The sequence below is a fragment of the Strigops habroptila genome, chromosome 2 (assembly GCF_004027225.2).
Source record: "Strigops habroptila isolate Jane chromosome 2, bStrHab1.2.pri, whole genome shotgun sequence".
Taxonomy (NCBI): Eukaryota; Metazoa; Chordata; class Aves; order Psittaciformes; family Psittacidae; genus Strigops; species Strigops habroptila.
The window spans coordinates 17834876-17855978 of NC_044278.2; the positions used below are offsets into that span (position 1 = coordinate 17834876).

The following is a 21103-nucleotide window of genomic DNA, read 5'->3' on the forward strand; positions in this document are numbered from 1 at the left end:
TAAAAACTTAGAAAAGGAGGGGGGGAAAAAAAAAAAAAAAAAAAAAGAATGTTATTTAAATTCTGGGTTCCCTTAAACTTGGGAAACAAACTAGTCCACACATTTAGATTTTGGAAAAAGGAAGATAAATGCTTCTATGAATTATTTAAGAATAGCTTTTTTGGAAACCTCAGCACAATGTTATTGTGCTAATACATACAAATTTACAGAATAAAACTGACCCACTTATTTTCATTGTCCAAAAAACGTGAATTGAACAAAAAACCCAGACTCTAAAGTGATGAAATGTTAAAACACGGGGAAGTTTAAAGGGGAAGCTGTTACAACCTGGTGCCTTTTTTGCAATGCAACTTCATTTTGCTCCTATTTTATATATTTGCTCCTGCTCCCTGTGATCTCACTGCTCCTTGCACTTGGAGGGAGGTTTTGCTTCTGGTGCTTGCCTGGTGTCACTGAGTGTATTGGTTGTCTGCTCTCACCCATATGTCTGCAGCTTTGGTCAGGGTCTTCTGCCCAGAGACTCAGGATCTTCCCTGCTTTGCTCTCCCTTCATTTGCAACTGGAGCTGCAAAATGAAGGGCATGCTGCCAAAGAAACCTTATTTAAGGGAGAACAGTAGGATGCTGGTGATGTAGCCAGGGCCGCAGAAACACCCAGTCCTTCTAGAAACATTAATTTTCCGGGAGATTCAGCCCTTCTTGCTAGAGCTGGAAAAATCAAACCTGTTCCCATGCACCTCCAAAGACCTGAGCCTCAGATCCCTTAACTTTTCCCAAGCCCCAAGGCAGCTAGCTACTGGGATGACCTGACAACTATACTGACTGCAGATGTGCACTCTATAGGGAGGTTTTCCCAAGGGATTCTTTTTCTTTAAACAAAATCATGTCATTTCAAAGAGCCAAACACTGAATTCCTTGCCTACAATTCCAGTTAGAAAGACTCCATAGCATTTTCCTCAGGTGAGGACTTCAAAGCTTACTGTTAGCATCAGCTCATATGTATCATTTGTATCACGGTGACAAATGAGGCAGTGACTTGTGTTGTGTGGTAATGCACAAAGAAACAGTACTCCAAAATCTTTCCTTAGAGATGCTTACAACCTGGATGGCATCCTATGGTAAGGCAGAGAAGCAGGCAAACAGGCTGGAGCTTGAGGGACTAAAGGAATGCAAGAGCTAGCGGGCAACGCTACCCACATGTATCTTAAACTTTCTTTCCTTTACACAGCTCCTTTTCAACTAAACAACTGCTAATCTTCTGATTCTGTTATATAACTAGTCACAAACATACGTTATTCACACTACAAGGACTGCATGCTCTAATTTGCGGTACCGTTTACAAAGACCAGCAGTTTTCTAAATTACAAGAGCAGTCAGTCCACTAGATGGTGCTGAGTAAGAGCAATCTTTAAAAATGAAAGATTTTTTTCAAGAAACCAGCTAACTTCGATTTTATGGAAATTGGACCAATGTTTCACAAAATCAAACTTTAAATGGAAGTAAAATTTGAAGCTGGAACAAATTCTTCCCTTGGCCCTCTCTTTCACTCATCCTCATTCTGATCTCCAGGAAGGGGACAATGCAGCTTTGGCTTTGTAAGTTGAATCCTAATTTTCACTTCTGCTAGAGCTAGGAAAAAAAAAAGTCCTTTTGGTTCCTCTCTCCCTTGGATGCAAAATTACATGAGACTTGCAAATACATACTCGATTAGTAAGCTGGTTAGTTCCCATTCAAATTACAGTCAAGTGTCATTTAGTAATTTAAATTCTGTAATGGTATTTTGCATCATATGGAAAACCAGAAACTGCTCCTCCTGCTAGGACACACTCCCTGTCATTAGGGAAAAACAAAATGACCCTGTGGGATCTGTGATGTTGTTCTCCCCTAGACACCCGTTTAACCCCTGCAAGTTGCTAAGGTAGCAAGTATACGTTACTGAAGAATTGACAAATAGTTTCTTAAGGGTGAATTAAACTGTTTCTGGAAATAATTTACATTTGTATCATCCAGAGCAGGTAATCAGTGACTGGCCTCTAATTTTAGAAAACCCCTTTCATTTGAAAGGCATTCCTTAAGATGGACAAACCACCCCAGAATCACGTCTTGCCATAAATTCTGCCAGTTTTCTAGGAATTTGTTAACACAGAACCAAAACCACACAAGTTTTACTTTAAACGCAGAGAACTGATCCTTATGAGAATACAAGAGGTCCTGCTGTAAAATTTTCTCCTCCCACTTCTGTAGCAACGAATCTAGGACATTTGAGGAGTGCAAACTAGTTGAGCAACTGCAAACTTTCACTGCAGGAACTGCAGTAATCTTCACAAACCTACACATTTAAGAAACAAACAAACAAAAAACCCACCTCAACAAATCTGGAAATTCCTCTCTCTGTTGCTATTAGATATACTTGTAAAATGGTTGGATGAAGAAGAAAATTAAAGAAAATGATTGCTTAATGATATGACAGTGCTTATCATCAACCATCATTTTTTGAGAGCCCTTTACATAATTTCCAGCTCATTCTAAGGAAGGGAAAAAAAAAAAAAAGCAGGATCTACAAATATATAACAAATTACTCCATGCCCTAACACAACACAGGGTCAATGTCAAGACCCTCCTACCTCATTAACTGCAGGAGCGCACAAAGACAGCTGTAGGGAATAATACTAGAAGAAGTTACTAGACATCATACCCTGCCCTTCTGTATTTCTGATGCACCTTTAAGAGCCCAGCCAGCTCCTCTGAACATTTTCAGATGTTACCTACTACAACTGAGCTGAACACTGTTAATAACAACACTAAGTCAGAGGCAGGATCTTGTCTCACATACGCTGGGAGAAACTCTACTCAAGCTAGCTATGAGTTCACAGACTACACACCTATATGAATTCACACCTATACACCAGGTTAATCCAGCTCACTTTCCTTCCAGGTCTTTAAATACATGTTTGGGCAGGCTGAAGTTTAAATTATTTCCCCCTCTCTGATCCAGTGCTAAAGAAATTCTGAACCAGATGAAACCTTTCCACGTAGGTTTGGACACAGGAAGAAAGCAGCAGCATCAGGAGGTATGACGACTCAGAGAAAGATCCCAGCAGGACACTGTTAAATTGAGATGACATTTGCAGTTGATGCTTTTAATTACAGTATTTTTCCATGTCCCCATGGCACTGCTAACTGCATCCTTCTTTGTCCCCCCTCTCTGCATGTGTTTCACAAGGGAAGAACCAAACAATACCCACATATTTGGGTGACAAAACACAAAAACCCTGAGTACTTGAACAGAGGCTTATGGGCAGAGGAAATGCTGTTGGTATTTTAGATCCTCACCAAGAGCACATAACGCAGGTCATAATTAAGACTAATTATTGTTTTCAAATCCAAGGGATCATGTAAGAGGAATGGATAGAAGGTGAGTATCTAAAAATCAGGAAGCTGATGTTTCCCGAGGAAATAACAGAAGCTGTAGGAAGTGTGTGGAAAGCAGCCATGATTTCCATCTCTACCTTCCATATGAAATCCTGAACATTCTTCTTGCTGCACACACCTTTTATAAGTGCTGAAGAGTAACATTTCTGTGACAAATGTAAAACAGAACAAGGGCTATCCAAGTAGCCCTCAGGTGCAAGATCCATGGGAGAGTATGAACCTGTATCTGAAAACTGTGACTAGCAAAGGTACTGCCCAAAACTCATCTCCACTGGCCTGCTCAGCTGCCTCACAGCACAGCTTACTTCCAGTGACTAAACCAATGGAAAACTGGGCAGCTGAACCTCCCTCAATACCCTGAAGTCCACTGATATAAAGGACATTTTAAATCTACAAAGCTGTCCCGTATTTTTCTTTCTGCGCTTAGTTTTTTACTGCTGATGCTTATGTCGCAGCAGGTTCAAAATGATGTATCTCTTACACTTTCTGGACCCAAGTTGCAAGGTCTCATTACCAGAGAACAGCAGGACATGGTGGCTGCTGTGGTTTTTTACAGCAATCAGCAGGAGAGAGCAGGGGAAGTCAATTAGCAGCTCCTGGAATGGAAGTGTCCAAAACCAAGAGCTATTATGCCTATTTAGCACCTACTTCAGAAACTGTAGTTAACTACTTTGGAAACTCTAAATGAGGATTAGCACTCCAGATCTTTACTTGAGGTTTTGGCCCTTCCATTTTATCTCCAGGTAGCCTAGATTACCTTGTACTTAATTCATAGTGGGAGGTTAAAAAGCTTTGCTTCGTAAAATATGTATTTTATTAAGATGCTTGCTATCAGTTCTGAAGTAGCAACCAGTGGATTTTTCTCTTTCTGCCCTTCAATTCCTAAAGGGATTTCAGTTATATAGGCATACACACAGGTCCTCTTGCTATCCACTTAGGAGAAAACCTAAATTATTTCCTTCAGGAAACATTACTATTTCACAAACCCAATAGTTACATGTTCTTAAGATCAGGAAGTCACCTTTTAGAATCATAGAATCCTTTAGGTTGGAAAACACCCTTAAGGTAATCAAGTCCAACCATAACCCTAACACTGCGAAGTCCACCACTAAACCATGTCCCTGAGTGCCACATCTACACATCTTTTAAATACCTCCAGAGGTGATGACTCAACCACTTCCCTGGGCAGCCTGTTCCAGTGATTGACAACACCTTCCGGGAAGAATTTTTTTCTAATATCCAATCTAAACCTTCCCTGGTGCAACTTGAGGCTGTTTCCCAACACTCAGCTCACTACAGTCTCAGGTAATTGTAGAAAGCAGTAAGGTCTCCCCTTAGCCTCATTTTCTCCAGACTAACCAACCCAGTCCTCTCAGCTACTCCTCACAGGACTTGTTCTCTAGACCATTCACCAGCTTCATTGCTCCTCCTTGGTCACTCTTTTATTAACTTTCACAACACTTTTCATGGATGCATAGAAGAGCAAATACAGCAAACATGTCATGGACCTCATGTTTCCCCACCTGAGCCTGAAAAAGTCAGCTGAAAAAAGGGCGTAAGTCCTGTATGGATATAATGGGCCTGTAACAATTCTTTTTGCTAAGCCACAACAGCCTGGAAACCAAACACCACTCAGTCTTGAGTCTGCAGAACTCTGCAACGGAGGCCCAGGTGCCATTTCTTCAGTAAGTCTGTCCTTGTGATCCAGCTTGCTCTGCTGAAAACAAGCCTCTTCACATGAGCTACAAGAGGCACTCTTACACACAAGCTCACACAGACATGCCCATGGTCATTAATCTTCTGAGAGCACTGAAAACACAAGATACACTTCAGGATATCAAAAGACCGGTTAAAGCAAGCGAAAGAAAAAAAAGGCTTGTGTTATCAAAATTCATGCATATGACAGCCCTCATTTCAGTTTGGTGGCTACAATAATTTCCTGTATCATACACTGGGCATCAAAATAGGGAAGCAGGGTAAACACTTCCAAGAAAATTCTAACATTGATTATCCTTGTCATACAAATATGATTAAAAACAAAAGAGTGTGTGTTTGTGGATATGCTATCTGATACAGGTTAGATAAACACTATATTGTTTCTTATCTACCTGTTTAAACGGTGAAACAAATCCAGACATGGGTAATTAGGACTTCAAAGAACTACTAGTTACAAGAGAATCATCAATATTATCCAAGTGGGAAATTAACTTCAGATAAATATATCCAACAGTATTTAATGTAACAAACACTTGTAAATCAACATAACAGAACTTGCTTAAGGGTTTCTTATACTTTATCATAGCATTCTTTCAATGAGCTTTAAAACCTGAATACTATTAGAGCCCAGGCAATTTTAACACCAAAGGAAAAAAATTCCTTTATCATCTAAGCACTGATGCAATGGACTGCAATTACCCTTTGGAATTATCACTGCTAACTTAAGCTCTTTGAAGATGTGAAGTAATTGAATGGGAATGCACATTCTGGGTTGTTTTCATTTTTTTGGGGGTGGGGGAAAGACCCAACTCAAAACATGCTTGTGATTCTGGAGGATACCGAGTTTCTTTTGACAAGCTGGTCAAAGAAACACCTACTTAACTCCAAAGACACAAGTAGTCAAGCCCACACAAACGGGAGCATTTCTGTGCTTAACACTGGTTTTGGCAAGTACTCAGGCAGACTAGGAAGATGGGGCTTGGCACCCGGCAACATCAAGGCATCAGGCAGAACACATCAGGAAACAGGCATGGTATTTAAAGCTAAGAAGATAATAAAACCACCAGAGAGCAGGTATTAAATGCCATCAGAACTCAGCTATCATTACCCTACAAGAAGCATTATGCTTGTTTAAAACACAGTTTTTTCTTATGAATGAGGAAAAAATCCCGAAGGAAACATGTCAACATTTCAGAAATCCTTCCTGCTATGAACACTTAAAACTACTATGCTCCTACTCCTTTCTAATTCCATCAAACGTTTTCCTTATCAGTTCAAAGAAACCAGCTATAATTAGAAACTAGCTGAGATAACTTGTCCCATCTGACCAAGGCTGCAGGGGTCTATCACATCAATAAAGAAACCCTCAGCCCCCTCCTTTAAGAAGACTGAGGTCAATGCATTCTTCTCACTGGTGTTTTGCTCTATAGCTCAGCCAGTTGTGCACCGCATGCAGAGGGATGCAGAGGTTTCCTACACATGCATATAGCTTGGCTTTTTACATAATCCTAAATGCCAGCGCAAGGCTGCGGCCTTCAGGAGTTTAGGTCAAAAATCCCATGGAGCACTTTAACCACAGTTTTCAAAGTCCTACAACATGACCAAATAAAACTAGGTGCTGTGTGCCTGATCACAAAACAGACTACTCAACTGCTGTTTATTTCACTAAGGGCTATTTCTGCTCCAAGATTTCAAAACATTCAGCTGTTCCAGTATTGTGGTGGCTATTTTCCCTGCTTCCCACACTAGCATACAGCTTTCACATCTGTACACTCCCTGTAAGCTTTGTTTAAGCTTGATTTGGACCGATTTTAGCACAATCTTCTGGAAAGATTGAGGAAAATTTCAATCTGCAAGGTGGAGGTCTTAGAAAGTTATATCCTTCCAAGAGCAGATGGTACAGTGCATAGTTTACAAGGGTTATCATTACTGTAAGCTTTACCCTAGGGATGTTCATACCAAGCATTTCTCTGAACATTTTCTATCATCATCACTGCTAAAGGAGTACACTAGGGAACATACGGAAGAAAAGCTTTTTTCAGTCTGCATGTACCAAAACACCTAAATTGCATCTAAATAATGATGACTAATAACCTTTTGTCAGCTTAAGAACTTCAAATATCATATGTAAAGCAATAATCATGACAGTAATCACAATCATCAAAAGTTTCTAGACTTTTCCATAGGTATGCATAAGAAATTTGTCCATAGTCACCGCCCTTTAAAATTCAAATGTCCATCATCAAATCCATTATCTTTGTCACTTAAAGTAAAACAGATACTGCTTTCCAAGTCAGCAAAGCTTTCTAACTACATAAAAGAGCTGTTCTAGCATAAGCTTTCTGCAAAGCCTGAGACCAAATGAGCAGTTCAAAGCTCAGCAATTGATGCAAAATGCTACCACAAAACTAGTTACTTGTGTCAGCACATCAACCTTCCCACCTCAGCCTCTGTTCCAATGCCCAGCTCCAAGAAGACAAAGGAAACTGCTAAGACTAGCTCTGAAATGGGACCAGCAAAGCTCCAGTTTGCTTGGCAGCAATAAGCACATCTCTGCTTTTTAATCTCATCCCTTTTAAATCGGGAAGGCTCCAAAATTTACTAAAGAACTGGAAGGAAAACCCATGAAAGCCACCACTGCCTTTGTACTGCATGGGCTTTGTTATAGCAAAATTTTCTTTTCAAAGGGAAATCCTAAGCTTCTTTCCACAAACCACCACCCCAAAACATCACCTGTGATTTCTATGGCTTTCTAATCACACTATTTTATGGAAACCTTAGCTTTTGGCTCAAAATTCTGTAACTCTATTTCTGGATTCGATGATAATCCAAAACCAGTCAGCCTGTTTTGCAGGCTGATTTGCAGGTTGAAATTTTCAAGTCTTTTGAGTAGATCTTACAGGTTTTAAAAGGTTACATATATAGTGGTGTTGCTGTAAGTAGGAAAAAATGTAGTCTAATTCTAAGCAAATACCTACAAATAGGAGCTAATGAAAAAACATCTACCTACTTAAAAATGCTTCAATCAGTATAAGGCTAGCAGAGACAACGTTTTCAAAAGATCTGGGTGGAACCATGCCAGAAGACATGTCCAACATTGGCAAGTTGTGGTCAGCGTCAGAAAACTTAGCTGTGTTTTCTATGAGCACTGTACAGTGAAAAAAAGCTATCTTTCCCACACTTGATGCTACAGCTGAAAGGCCACTGTTAATGATTTACTTTAATGCAAATTTCTACAAAACATTGCTTAAGATAGTTCCCATAATTCAGAGGAAGAGATAAGATGGCCAACATATCTTCTTATAAATACTTCTGTTCAAAATGTAGCCATGACTAAGGGAGCTATGAGTAATTTTTTTTTTAACATACTAGAAAATGGAATTTAATTTATTAAAATAGTTACCAACATATGGTGTGATTTTTTTTTACAAGTAGTCTGGCACATCTGCCAGGGAAATGAGTTGCAGCTTAGTAAAGTTTGACGATACAAGCTATCTGCCAAGAGATGAGCAGCAAAAGTGGGAAAATAGCTTCTGAGTCAATGCTGCAATGAGCTATAACTTTAAAGGGTATAGCTAATTAGGCAAAACGGGATCAACAAGACCTTTGTAGCTTGGTGAAACTTCTCATTCCTTCTGAGGTTAGCTTGTGGCTGCTCTTGCAGCATACTTCTGTTATGCTTTCTTGGTTGCCCTTCCAAAGCACTTTACCATTTGCTAAAACTAGTAGCAATTTTGCTGTATATCCAATAGCTTAAAGGGACATAAAAGTTTTTATAAGTCAAATAAAACCTGTAGCTCAAAAACAATTATCTAAAATCCCCCATTATATTTTGCCACAAATTCTTTTTTCCTTAAAAAAAAAAAAAAGTCAATAGACAGCATACTAAAAAAAGAGCTGTCCCTCTTGCTTTTTCATAACTTGATATTGACACTGTGGATCAATATATCCCACAGGCTAATAGTGCAGAAAAAAACCCCATAATTTATACATAAATGCTGAATGGAAAGCTAAACAGTGTATGTTTTTCACATCAGAACTAAAGAGATTTTGTTTTGGTACTACAAATAAGAGTATATTGCCCTGTCATCCTGGAGTTTAAGTCAATGTCAATTTGACAGTGCAACAATGGAGAAAACTTTCTGAAAAAGGAGGCTGAACTTTTGCCATTTGTATCCTTCCCCTTGTGTGTACTGCTGCTTCACTGCTGCGAGAGGCCAGGGAAATGGGGCTGCAATCATGGTGGCATCAGACTGGAGGTGGCAAAGAAGGTCCAAACCTGCTGGCTCCTTCCTGGGGCGTCTGGAAGCAAACAGACTGTTTCTCACATGGTGAGACATTCCTACCACAGCCATTAACCTCTTCCCATCAGCCTGCACAAGATTAAACCAATGAGAAGAAGCAATCACAAGACAATGAAGAGGTGGTCACCACATCCCGCTTGGTCAACTGCTGTTTCTGCGTTAAGACTTTGCTGTGATCACCATTTAACAAAAAATACTAGTGTGCCTGAGTCCCTGACCCAGGGTGTTCCGCTCCAACTGTGGAAAACACAGGGTAAAAAAAAAAAAGAAAAGAGTTTTATTTCACACACATTATGGTCTACATATGCTAGTAAAGTATAGCTAGCTTGTCTATCTACAAGTATCCCTTGTAAGTACATCGCTTTAGATTTTGGCCTGTGAGGATCCATAAGGAGGTAGGAGGACAAGGAGCAGATGGACCTTCCATATACAGTTGGTTAACGAATTAGGCACTAAGAAATGCATGCTTATTGATCTATGCTACAGCTGTTGCATCAAAACAAAGTAAAAATAGTTCAAGCAAGCCCCTAGCTTTGGAAAAGCAGCTGATAAGCAGCCACCTTCTTTCCCCTGCCATCAGCATCAGCTAGATGCAAGGATGCACACAAAGACTACAGCATCGTAGGAAATTTTGACCCTGAATCTACCTTACTCCCAGTCACAAACATGGAAGGGCTCCTTGGCCACACTGACAGAGCCAACAGCAGCATTAATGCTACCTGGTTTTCCTCACTTGCCTTCTGTGCCTTTTCTACTTCCACTCAGTGAAAATTGCATGGTTAGCATACCGAAGGCTTGGCAGTACAGTAACAGATAGGAATTATCCACATCTCCCAATATATAGGTTAAAAAAAAAAACCCACCAAAACCCAACTGAATTTCCTGGTAAGTGAAAACTTAGTAACAATTTATATTTTACAAAATATGTACTTCCCAAAGATGTGTACATTTCTTTAAGCATAAAGGAGTCTGAAGAGAAAAATCAAGGTATCAGAAAGCAAATCAGAAGATAATTTTGCACAGTATGAGAAAGAAAAAAAAAAAAAGAAATCACTGATCACAGCAGTTAAAAATAAATAAATGCAATGAAAAAAAAGGAATTAGGATAGACAGGGTAACACAAAAAATAAGAAAAACTTATGTGCTGAAAGCCAAATTTCTACTTTTCTACACTAGGCAAGCTCGCTCAAGGCAACTTAACTTCCTGTATTCCCAATTAATTCAATTCCAGAAGTGTATGGGGAAACCTTATTGTGTCCTTTCAGCATTTAAAAGGGGCCTGTAAGAAAGATAGGGAGAGACCTTTTAGCAGGGCCTGTTGCCATAGGACATGGGGTAATGGTTTTAAACTAAAAGAGAGGAGATTCAGGCTGGATGTGAGGAAGAAATTTTTTACAATGTGGGTGGTAAAACACTGGCACAGGTTACTCAGAGAGACGGCAGAAGCACCATTCCTGAAGGCATTCAAGGCCAGGCTGGATGCGGTTCTGAGCAACCTGATCTACTTGAGGATGTCCCTGCTCATTGCAGGAGGGTTGGACTAGACGACCTTTGAAGGTCCTTTACAAGCCAGACAATTCCATGTAGTTAAATCAATGCCACCACAGTCCTCCTATGCAAAGGAATTTCAACAGCACTGTTCTAATCACTTTTCTCTTGTGAGTTGTCTGCATTCTGCCCACAGTTTCCCTTATAGGAAGAGGCACTTCTTTTCTGCCTGTCTATGATCCTTTCAAGTTGAAAATTAGTGCCTGACAGTTTTCAGTAATGTAATATTTTTAACCATCCTTGTTGTTCCTCTACTTCAAATCATGATTTGCTCTGTCAAGTAATCCTAATCCAAAGAAAAAGGCCAGATCTCTACTACTAAATATGTTCCAGATTTGCAAACCTTACCCTCTCCATTACCCGCACATTCACCTGGGTATTTGCTTACTCATACAAAACTATCCTAAGGTTCAGCTCCCCAGCTTGTTATCTGTTACCATTATTCTCCTCTACAGTGAAGAGGGTCTCCAGCAGACAGAGAAGAATCTGAGGGGAGAAAGCATCAGTTTTGCTTCTCCTTCTTTACTAGTGCTCTGAAACATCTGCAGAAGTTCCAGCTGTAATCCTGAATATCCCAATAAGTGAGAAATAAAATATTTGGTGAGTGCAAGTTTGACAGGCAACTTGCAGAAGTGCATAATGCAGCTTCCACTGTCACTGTGCTGAGGCAGGCACCCAAAATCATGCATCCAATACCGTGTATCACAAACACTTTCTTCCTACCTGCCCTTCATAACAGGCTGTGGGGTGCGTAGCTAATTAACAGGCAGTGTCCTGCCACACTTCTCTACTGCAGTCACACTTACCAGATGTGTTTATTTCCAAAGAAACCAGCTAGATTTCACCAACAGAGCAAATCATAACTCGTGACCGTAATGTGCAAAATGTGTACAGAACATTATTTTCAGAGAATGAGCATCATTTACTTGGGTGAAAACCAAGCACTAATCACCTCGGGGGGGGGAAGAAGCCAAAGGCTTACAGAAGTTTCAGCTTTAAAGGGCACAGATGAAGGACACGTTTATCCTTCTGTAAGACTGAGTGGGTGGAAAAGCTGTATGTGCTTTCAGGAGAATATGTCCAGCCCTTTCAAATTAAGACAGGAAGTAGGCTGCTAAATGGAAAGTGTGAGCTTTATGTGCCATCAGGTGGTTCTGGTTGGGTGGACGCCCCCACCCCCACCCCGCGCCCCCAGCTGACGATAGGCTTTTGGTTGCTCCATCTGTTTTCCAACTGCGTTCCCTACTGATAAGGGAGAGGACAAAGTGATGCAGATGAGACAAATGCAGCCACCCTGCATCATCAACAGGTCTTTGTTACCTGGAGAGAAGACCTGTCATTTCACCGATAAGAAAAACGACATAGGTGTGAGCGGGAAAAAGCTCATTGAAATAATAATGCTATAAATCCTTATGATTTATGCTAAAATAAGTGACTGACAGCTCCCCTGAGGCTCTCTTTGGATTTAATGGGCTCCTCACAGACACGGCTTTTTAAATTTCACTGATGCCTGTAGCCAGCCCTGGTACTGGCAACTGTCTCTTGCTGTAGGAGGATGAGCTGAAGCAGATGTGCACTTTCACCGACGCGAGAAATCAGCATTACCTATGTTTCTGAAAGTTTCATCTTTGCCTGCCTTTCTTAAGCAGTATGCTGAAAATTAACAGGTGTGCCAACAGCACAAACCACAAACTACACGTGGAAAGAGAGACTTAACGTTACACAGACTTTTATTCAATGATGAAACATAGACAAGGATATGGAAATATGTAAAGCTGGTGTGACTTCAGTGCCCATCATTTCTGCTTGCGGATATTACTTACGTCTGATGGTATGAAACGCTGCCCGCTGCCAAATACCGGGGTCTGTCTCCACCTCATATATATATATACATATACACATACATACATGCATATATAAGCTAGCATCTGATGTGCTATTAGCATGAATTCTTTATTGTTTTTGCAAAACAACCCCCATTGCTTAAAATACTGCTGTATATATAAAACTGCTGGAAAGGACCATAAAACTGCAACTCTAACACGGTGGATGGGCTCACAGCTCACAATGATTTTCCAATATAATATAACATTAGAACATAGAGGTACTGTCCAGTTATTAAACAAATTGCTCTAAGTCTCAGGTGCCCTCTGGAGAAAACCATGAGGGGTTAGAAAACACAAAGTAGGGCACCTATTTAATTTTAAATTAATATACGAGTTACTTTCTAGAATTTTAACCTGTAGGCATTGCTTTCTGTAGATAAAGTGTTGCTATAAAGTTTAAAAGCAGCAGCATACACTGTAAGGACTATCTGTAGTCCCCAAAAGATACTGAAGAGTTACTGTAAGTGTGCACAAACAGAAGCAATACAGAAGTTCAGCCTTTCAAATATTTACACACATATTTATCTTTGAGAACAAATAGTCCCACAGCATGAGGATGAGGGCATAAAACATCAGCACTATTACTAGAAAACAGTTCTGCTGACTAGGTTTCACTCCCTGTTATTATACATACTGTGGTAGCTTCATGAATGTCCAGGACCCCATTTACATGATAATAAAGAGGCCTGACCAAAAAACGCTCAGGGACCCAGCCCAACCTACCTTCAGTGGAGCACTTCAGGACCCCATGGAGCCACTGTTACTTCCAGAGCATAACCCCTGCTCAATGAGCCCCCCAAATCCAGGCATGCAAAATGCACCTCTGCCATAAACAAAACCTGGTACATGGTTTGCAGGAACAGAGAAACTTTGAGTAGCCAGGCGATACAGTGTGCTGGCTTTAGGGAACACCTTCTCTCCATGCCACTTGTTTCGAGATAGTCCTGAATGGCAGTATCAGAAACAATAGCAGCTGCACAGCCACGGATGCGTGTGAGTTTAGATTTCCATGTGAATGGTTGAGTAAACAGCAATTCCTTCAGAGCAGCCCACCTCAGTTAGATGTGTGGGTTCCAGTGCAGAGTGGCCACATTATGTTGTCATTGAAACTCTCTGTAAACACACATCTTGGTGTTAAAGACAGCTGTTTTCTCTATATACCTATCAGAAACTCTGCGGAGAAGGCAGTTGTGTGTTAGTTAGCATGACAGCTTCTGCAGTGCATTATGCTCCTGTAAATTGCACTAATGCCCACCTGCACAGTTCAACATGCCGTTTTGACCTACATATTTGGGCCATAGTTACCAATTTTCTTATCTAGGCACTGCTTCAGTCCATATCACCACCTCTCCCTGAGCGAGAACACAAAAGACAGGTCTCCTGAGCTGTTATTTCATTTGTGGCAGAAGCTTTAACGTGTACACTGCTAGTTATCCATTTTTTGACAGTAACCACATACTCAGAGCACTACCATTTTGTAACAACCATTGAAGACAAGACGTTTACTACACAGCCCATATGCTGGCCAAACACATAAGCTGAAGTGCATCACCTACCAAAGCGGAGAGCCTTCGTGCCCATCTTTATACGTAGTACTGCAAAGTAAATGAGAGGTACCCTACTTCTTTCCTAAGAGCCATCTTGTGTTTTCTGCTGAGAAATAGCATTCACAAAGGGCCCAGCAAGGGACTGCTTCAGCTTTTGGCAAGTTAAAAGCATCACCGAGTCAGTCACAAGCTGTCTTGCTGTGCTGTGTCTCTCAAAGCCATCATGCCGAGAGGACTCCTAGAGCACCCACTACCCACAGCCCTTCCTAACCCCTACTGCTTATAAAGAGGAATGTGATCCTCCTGGGTACCTGGCAGAAAACACTTTTGAAAGGCCAAAACAATCCCACAGTTACTTCAAACCAGCTCTTAGTGCCAGGAGGGGTGCTAGCATGGTTCACTGGGGCTAAGGATCTGGCCCCCAAAGACAAAAACCTTGTTATTCTGTCTTTCATGAGGAAGCAGAACATTATTTAATAGTTTCTAGCTGCTGTGAAAACACTAATTAGCACACATATTTTAAAAAATGCTCCTATACCTAATTATTCTAAAGAAATCCTGAAAACTAATTATTAGTTCTGGAATCCTTTTTGGAGCCAGATGGTGCCCTTCCCAAAATACCAAGTCTAGAGAATTATTTATACGAGCTTTGACCACATCTGAACAGCTCAGAGAATGATGCATGTTTTTAATGCCCTGATACTGACAGCAAGTCTTTTTACTCTAAATTAATGGGAAACAAGTGTCACACAGTGAAGATAAAAGTGACTTTGCAAAGTTTTATTCTTTAGAAGTTGCCTTTTTTAAGAGATCAGGGTCCTTGCAGAAATGTCAGCATCAACTTGTCTGACTGAACAGAGGGATGCCGCAGCATGTGTGTGCGCTCACGACATATGTGGTATGGGTTCTCTATGCACGGGGGGAATCAATGGTATCTGGGATAATGTATCTAATTTTACCTTGGTCTTAATTAGGTCTTGCAAAAAAACCCAAACTAACAAAAAGCAACCCAGCCCCACCACATACGCAATCAAACAAAACCCCAGTGTAACCCACGCCACCACTCTCCAGCAAAGTAGCAGCTGTCTTTAGCTTCTCACAGGTACAAACCTGGTTTTTAGGATTATTTGCTTTGTTTAACTTTTTAATATGCTTTTCGTTTTCTTAAATGCATTTCATATGCAAATGCAGTCTGAAAGATAGATGTTCACAGGCTAAACCAAACCACAGAACAGTGAGGAGGCTGAATTTTGAGACACAGTGCAGGCGCCCAGTGTAGCCTGCCTGGAGCAGGGATTTAGCCCACCTCTGCTCACCAGCCAGTCCCCAGTCATTCCTTCCTGCAAAGAGCAGGACAGGGCCCTTCGAACAGGAACCTGCAGCTTCTGCGCACAAGGGCTATGAACCTGGACCTTCAGAAACAGCATTCAAACGTGTCTTCTTAAAAGAAGTCAGTAAGAGCCTACAAATCCCAAACTTTCCACATACAGATTGCTGTTTTCACACTTCCCCATAGACATAACTGCTTTTATCCTTGTTTGAAAACAGCGCAGGAAAGGTCTGCAGACATGCAACGCCTTGCCCACCATGGTGAGGAGAGCTGCTGGTGACAGAGCCAGAAGGGTAGGAAGACATAATGGACAGTTGGCACAAAGAAGCTTTGAATCATGCAACAGACCACCAGGCTGCAGAGCTGTAAGAGGGTTTCTGCAGCACCATTCACATTATACCCTTGGCATTATCCTAAAGCACTGTTTAATAAGCATCAAACCTCTGCTTTGAGGTTGAAATACCAAGAAGTCCCCAAAAGTAGCTTCACACCTGACCCTGCCTTCTGTGCACCAACAGCTGCTCCAAGAGTTATTTTTCTCTTTAGACAGTCCATACAAGTATCTGAAATTGGCTGCTGCAGTCTTGAAATGAGTCCAACACAAAATTAATATCCACTGTAACTGTTTAAAAAAATCCTCAATGTATTAAGTACTCTACAATCAAAACAAGGCACCTTAAATCAAGCTGAATGCATGTTAGTAGGTCTTCATTATCTAGATTTATCTTAGGTACATGTCATTCTTTCTCATTAAATTGCAATACGAGCTATTTTGTACATATAAAAATATTAAAACATATTTTCTTCTCAAAATGACTAAAATGTGATAAAAGCCCACACAATACTTCCCTTGCCTTGATGTTTTCAAGAGAGTACCATATGGCTTGTCTGAATCCCTCAACAAGAGGTTTTCTGAATTCAAACTAATTTGATTTGGCAGCTCCTTCTTTAGAAAAATGTAAATTCCCATAACACATTTTAAATTATATTCTGTCTAACAAAACATTGTTTTCTTGTCATAAGTTCAAGCAAGCTTTTACACGTTTTTCATCATAAAGGTAAATTCTTCAGAGCTTTTAGAACTGGCAGTAGTATTATTTTCAAATATAGTATCTCTGCCCTTTATTATTAATAAAGTAATATTTCATAGGTGCTCTGTGCCTCCCCTATATCTCATGATACTAGGCACTGCAAGGATCTGGAGGATGTGGTAATCTCTTTCTCAAACAGCCATGCAATCTAAGCAAGAAAGAAAAGCAAAGGAGAAGAGCCTTATTGAAACCCTTTTTCTTCTGCAGGGAAGCTGCAGCACGAAGGTCTTCCGACAGGCAGAGGCCAGGCTGGCAGCATTTGGCAAGATAATTACTTTGAGCTGGGTTCTCCACAGTCCTGCTACAGAAGACCATCCTTCCTAGGACTTGTCTCACACACCAACCGGAGTAAGAAAATCAATGAACCAAAGGCTTTTGTGAAGAAATCACCTCTGGGCCCAAATAAAAGGCAGTATAATATTCTGGGTTTGTCCTGGATTTCACACCAGGATGAAATCACTTCTTTATTTCCTGGGATAGATAAAATAGCTACAACAGAAATTGCTATTTAGTTATGCTTTAGGGAAGAAAGTAGTTTGTCATCATAGGATATTTCTATACTCCTAAGAATAACTGGAATACAGTTTGTATGATATACCTTCTTTAGAGCTGCGTTAGAGGCTTCTCTTTCCACCTAAGGAAAAACAAAACTCATGTGATTGTGCTGCTCATGGGTACTCCCACAGGAAGCCACTAGGAGAAGAACTTGACAATTTCCATTAAAATTTCATAGTGAAATAGGACATACTTCATATCCAGAAGTGTCCTGAAGCCAGGGAGAAGGGAGGAAAAAAAAGATAGTGGCCAGCTGAGAAAATGGCTGCAAAAGAAGCTTAAATGGACTTGCTACCAGAGCATTTACCCTGCAGAGAAGTTTGCGAGGTTCCCAACGAGGAGACAAACTTCCACAGGAACCTCCACCAGCTTTGTCTCCAGAGGACACACTGATGATGGGCATGAAGCCACAGAAAAAATAGCCATTATTAGCTCTACTGCCCCAAATTTACTTGGCTACCTCTTGACACCTCTATTTTCAGTCATTTCTGAGAGAAGGGTAACCTGGCACCAGCCATCAGGCTGCATGGATGTAGCTCTCAAAGAGGCAAGCACTCGGGAACATCAGTCCCAGTGTAATGGACAGGCAGCAGGAAGATACATCCCTCTCCGTCACCTGAATAAGTCATCCAGCTGAAATGATCCTTAGCAGACAAGGCAAGCTACAATTGTAGACCCGTTTTTCTATCCCCAGCTATTAAAGGGCAAGATAGCGATATACTGTTCTAGCAGAAGTATCACTTCATTAAAGCTATTATTTAAAAAGCAGGGAAACAACAGGAAAAAAAGGTCTTCAGCCTCAAAACTGACATTCAAGGAATTCAGAGAGTGCAGTGGATTTGCTATATCAAGGCACAATACTAACTAATCTTACAGAAGCAATTCTAATTAGGCAGGAAATGAAAAACAGTTCCTTTCAGGCTGGCTGAAAGAACAGTGGATTGATTTAAATCAAATCACTGATTTTAATCATGGATTTAAATCAACCAAGCAGGACACCTTGATTTAGCTCATCAACTTTAATCTTGTACTTTTTACTTTTTTCCTAATGAAAGCTCATTCATTTTGTTAAGATAATGTGGCAAACTGTAAAAAGCACACACTTTATGTTAAAATGAATGAAAACTTTTATTCTCACTCAACACTGATGACTTGTGACTACAAAGCTTGAACTAATTTTTTAACAGAGCTAAAAAGCATCACTTTTAAAAATCATCCAAATTTGAAAGCTCATCCATGCAGCACATTGTAAATTATTTTACAGATTGTAATAAGTGTAGTCCTTAGCAAATATAAAAAAATATTTCTACTTAGTTTTCTTCTAAGACTATTTAGGTAAAACAACTCAAACTTGCAACACCATAGACTCTAATCTACTTATGACAAAGAATAGTAGAGCCCAGTAAAAGGTAATGTATTACCTTATTTAGGGACACCTATAAAAAAAAAAATCTGGCAAGATAGTATTGCAGCCTCTGTTAATTATAATAATAATCTTCACAATGTATTGTCGGGAAAAAATAATCCAAAGCAAGCGTCAGCAAAAAGGAGTAGGACATGTACGGGCAGTACTCGTGCTGGAAAAGACCTGGAGGTGACTGAAGTGAAGAGAGGATTTCATGTGTAGGTACTCGTAATACAATGTGGCAGCAGTGTAGGGAACAGCAAATCGTATTAGTAAGAATGAAAAAAAGAGACATTAAAATGATTTAAGGGATGCTTCAGGAGAGTGGGCTGACAGACACACTATACCTAGTACGCCCAAGCATTACCAGTATGCAGCATTAGTGTTTCATTCAATAATGTTTCCCCTTTTTCCTTTATTTAGAGCTTTGCCAGAGACAAAAGTTGTCAGAAAACACTCATTTTGTACCAACACGCAGCAAGACATACTTCTCCATATAAAACTCTGCAAACCAAACACTAAGGTACGTGAGCTAAATACAAGACAAAAATGCACAAGTCCTGTAGCCGAGTAATATCTCATTTTAACTGTATGTACATTTCTGACTGGTTTTGTTAGGGAAAAGTTCCTGATGAAAAATATCAACTCTTAATCCTTGTGAACTACTATTTAAATCTTCAGAGTGCTAAGGCTCTACTAAAAATGAGCAATGAAAAAAAATGGTGATGCTTTATTCATCAGGCCTGCCTTCAGCAGGCATTCAAAGCTGTGGACTCCTTGCTGCTTATTTCCATGTCAATATCTTAAGCACCTTTCCCTACTTCACTTAGCTCTGCACAGCTTTGACAGAAGGATGGGGATAGAGCCCATCCTGAATCATTCTGAGCCAAAGTAAACCTAAACAAAACTTACAATCCTCCCAAAAGACTAAGTATGTTTGATTTGCTCAGCCATATTCTACCTCAGCGGTCTCTGAGGATAATTCTTCCCCTTTTACTGACAATGTTTTTGAATAAGATATATATTTGAATTCGAAATGTTAAGGTACTTTTCCTTACAAATTATGGGAATACAAAGCATGAAGTGGTAACCTGCTAACCAAGACAGATGCAGTGATTCTGACTGCCTTTCTTTTTTTTCCCCTTGTGACACACGAAAGAAAAGGAGTACTTTTTGAACACCACTTGAAAGCACACAAGTGATAAGAACAGTCAATCCAGAAGGATCATTCAGAAGAAAGAAAAAAAAGCTATGGTGGGTAAACGATGAAGATTTAACAAAACCTCCAGACTGTCGGCCTTTGGCATAGACGTTAGATAAATCAAAGCACAGCTTAAACGGCAATGCAGAATTTTCTTCTGCTTTATGATTAGTAGCTCCAACTATTTAGTTTTGTGTATTTGCTTGGGAGATAATTTTCTAAGGGCCAAGCTACATAATCTGTGCACTACCAGGACTCTTAGATAATTGAAGTTATCCACTTGCAGCTCCAAGAGGTTAATAGAAGAACTCAGCTGTGGGTTGATTTGTTGGGTTCTACAGCCTTGGAGCATTAAAGGCTATAGGCAGATGTGCAGCAGAGAAGCCTTGCAACAACCTGAATAGGTCCACCTTTCACCTAACAATAGCATGTAACTATGGCAGAAGCAGCACTCTCAAAAATTGTGGGTGTGATACCAGTTAAGAGTGAAAGTGGTGGCACTAGAAGATAAATAAGCTCTCCTAACTACTAACGGTGCTAGCATATTAGTGTGTAAATGGTTTTTGCACGCTATCTCCTCTACACTGCAACCCAGTAGGATGAGATAGTGCAGTTTGCTCTATCAGCCTGGATACATACTGGATCCATACAAACATACTGGATGAATGCTGGATTTGTTTATGTCACCCTCCAAAGTTATAAACCAAGTTCATGTAATTTGGTGTGCATCATTCAACCTTGGTTTCCCCTTTCAGCAGAGGAAAGAGGGAGAGGACAGGAAAGCTCTCTCAATGCCAGCACTTCACTTTCTCCTCCTCTCAGTCTTTACACTTGCATCTTTTAAAATTACAGGTTTCAACTGAAAGTAAATACTCAATGCATTCAAGATCTTGAAAAAAAAAACCATACCATCTGTCCTAAGAGAGCTTCCATAAATCACACTATTAAAGCAGGACAATGAAACTGGTTCAAATGCTATTTTTCAGGGCATTGAACACACTTCATGAGATACTCTATCATCTCAAACACAAATTTATCATACAAACAAGCAAAAAAAAAAAATAAATCCAAACGCACACCTACACCCCT

The 21103-nt window shown here is 40.2% G+C and overlaps 1 protein-coding gene across 3 annotated transcripts in view; it reads right to left on the reverse strand.

The window, feature by feature from the left end:
• Window positions 1-21103, reverse strand: part of ALCAM (activated leukocyte cell adhesion molecule) — a 124136-nt gene that overhangs the window by 37756 nt on the left and 65277 nt on the right. The window lies entirely within an intron of this gene.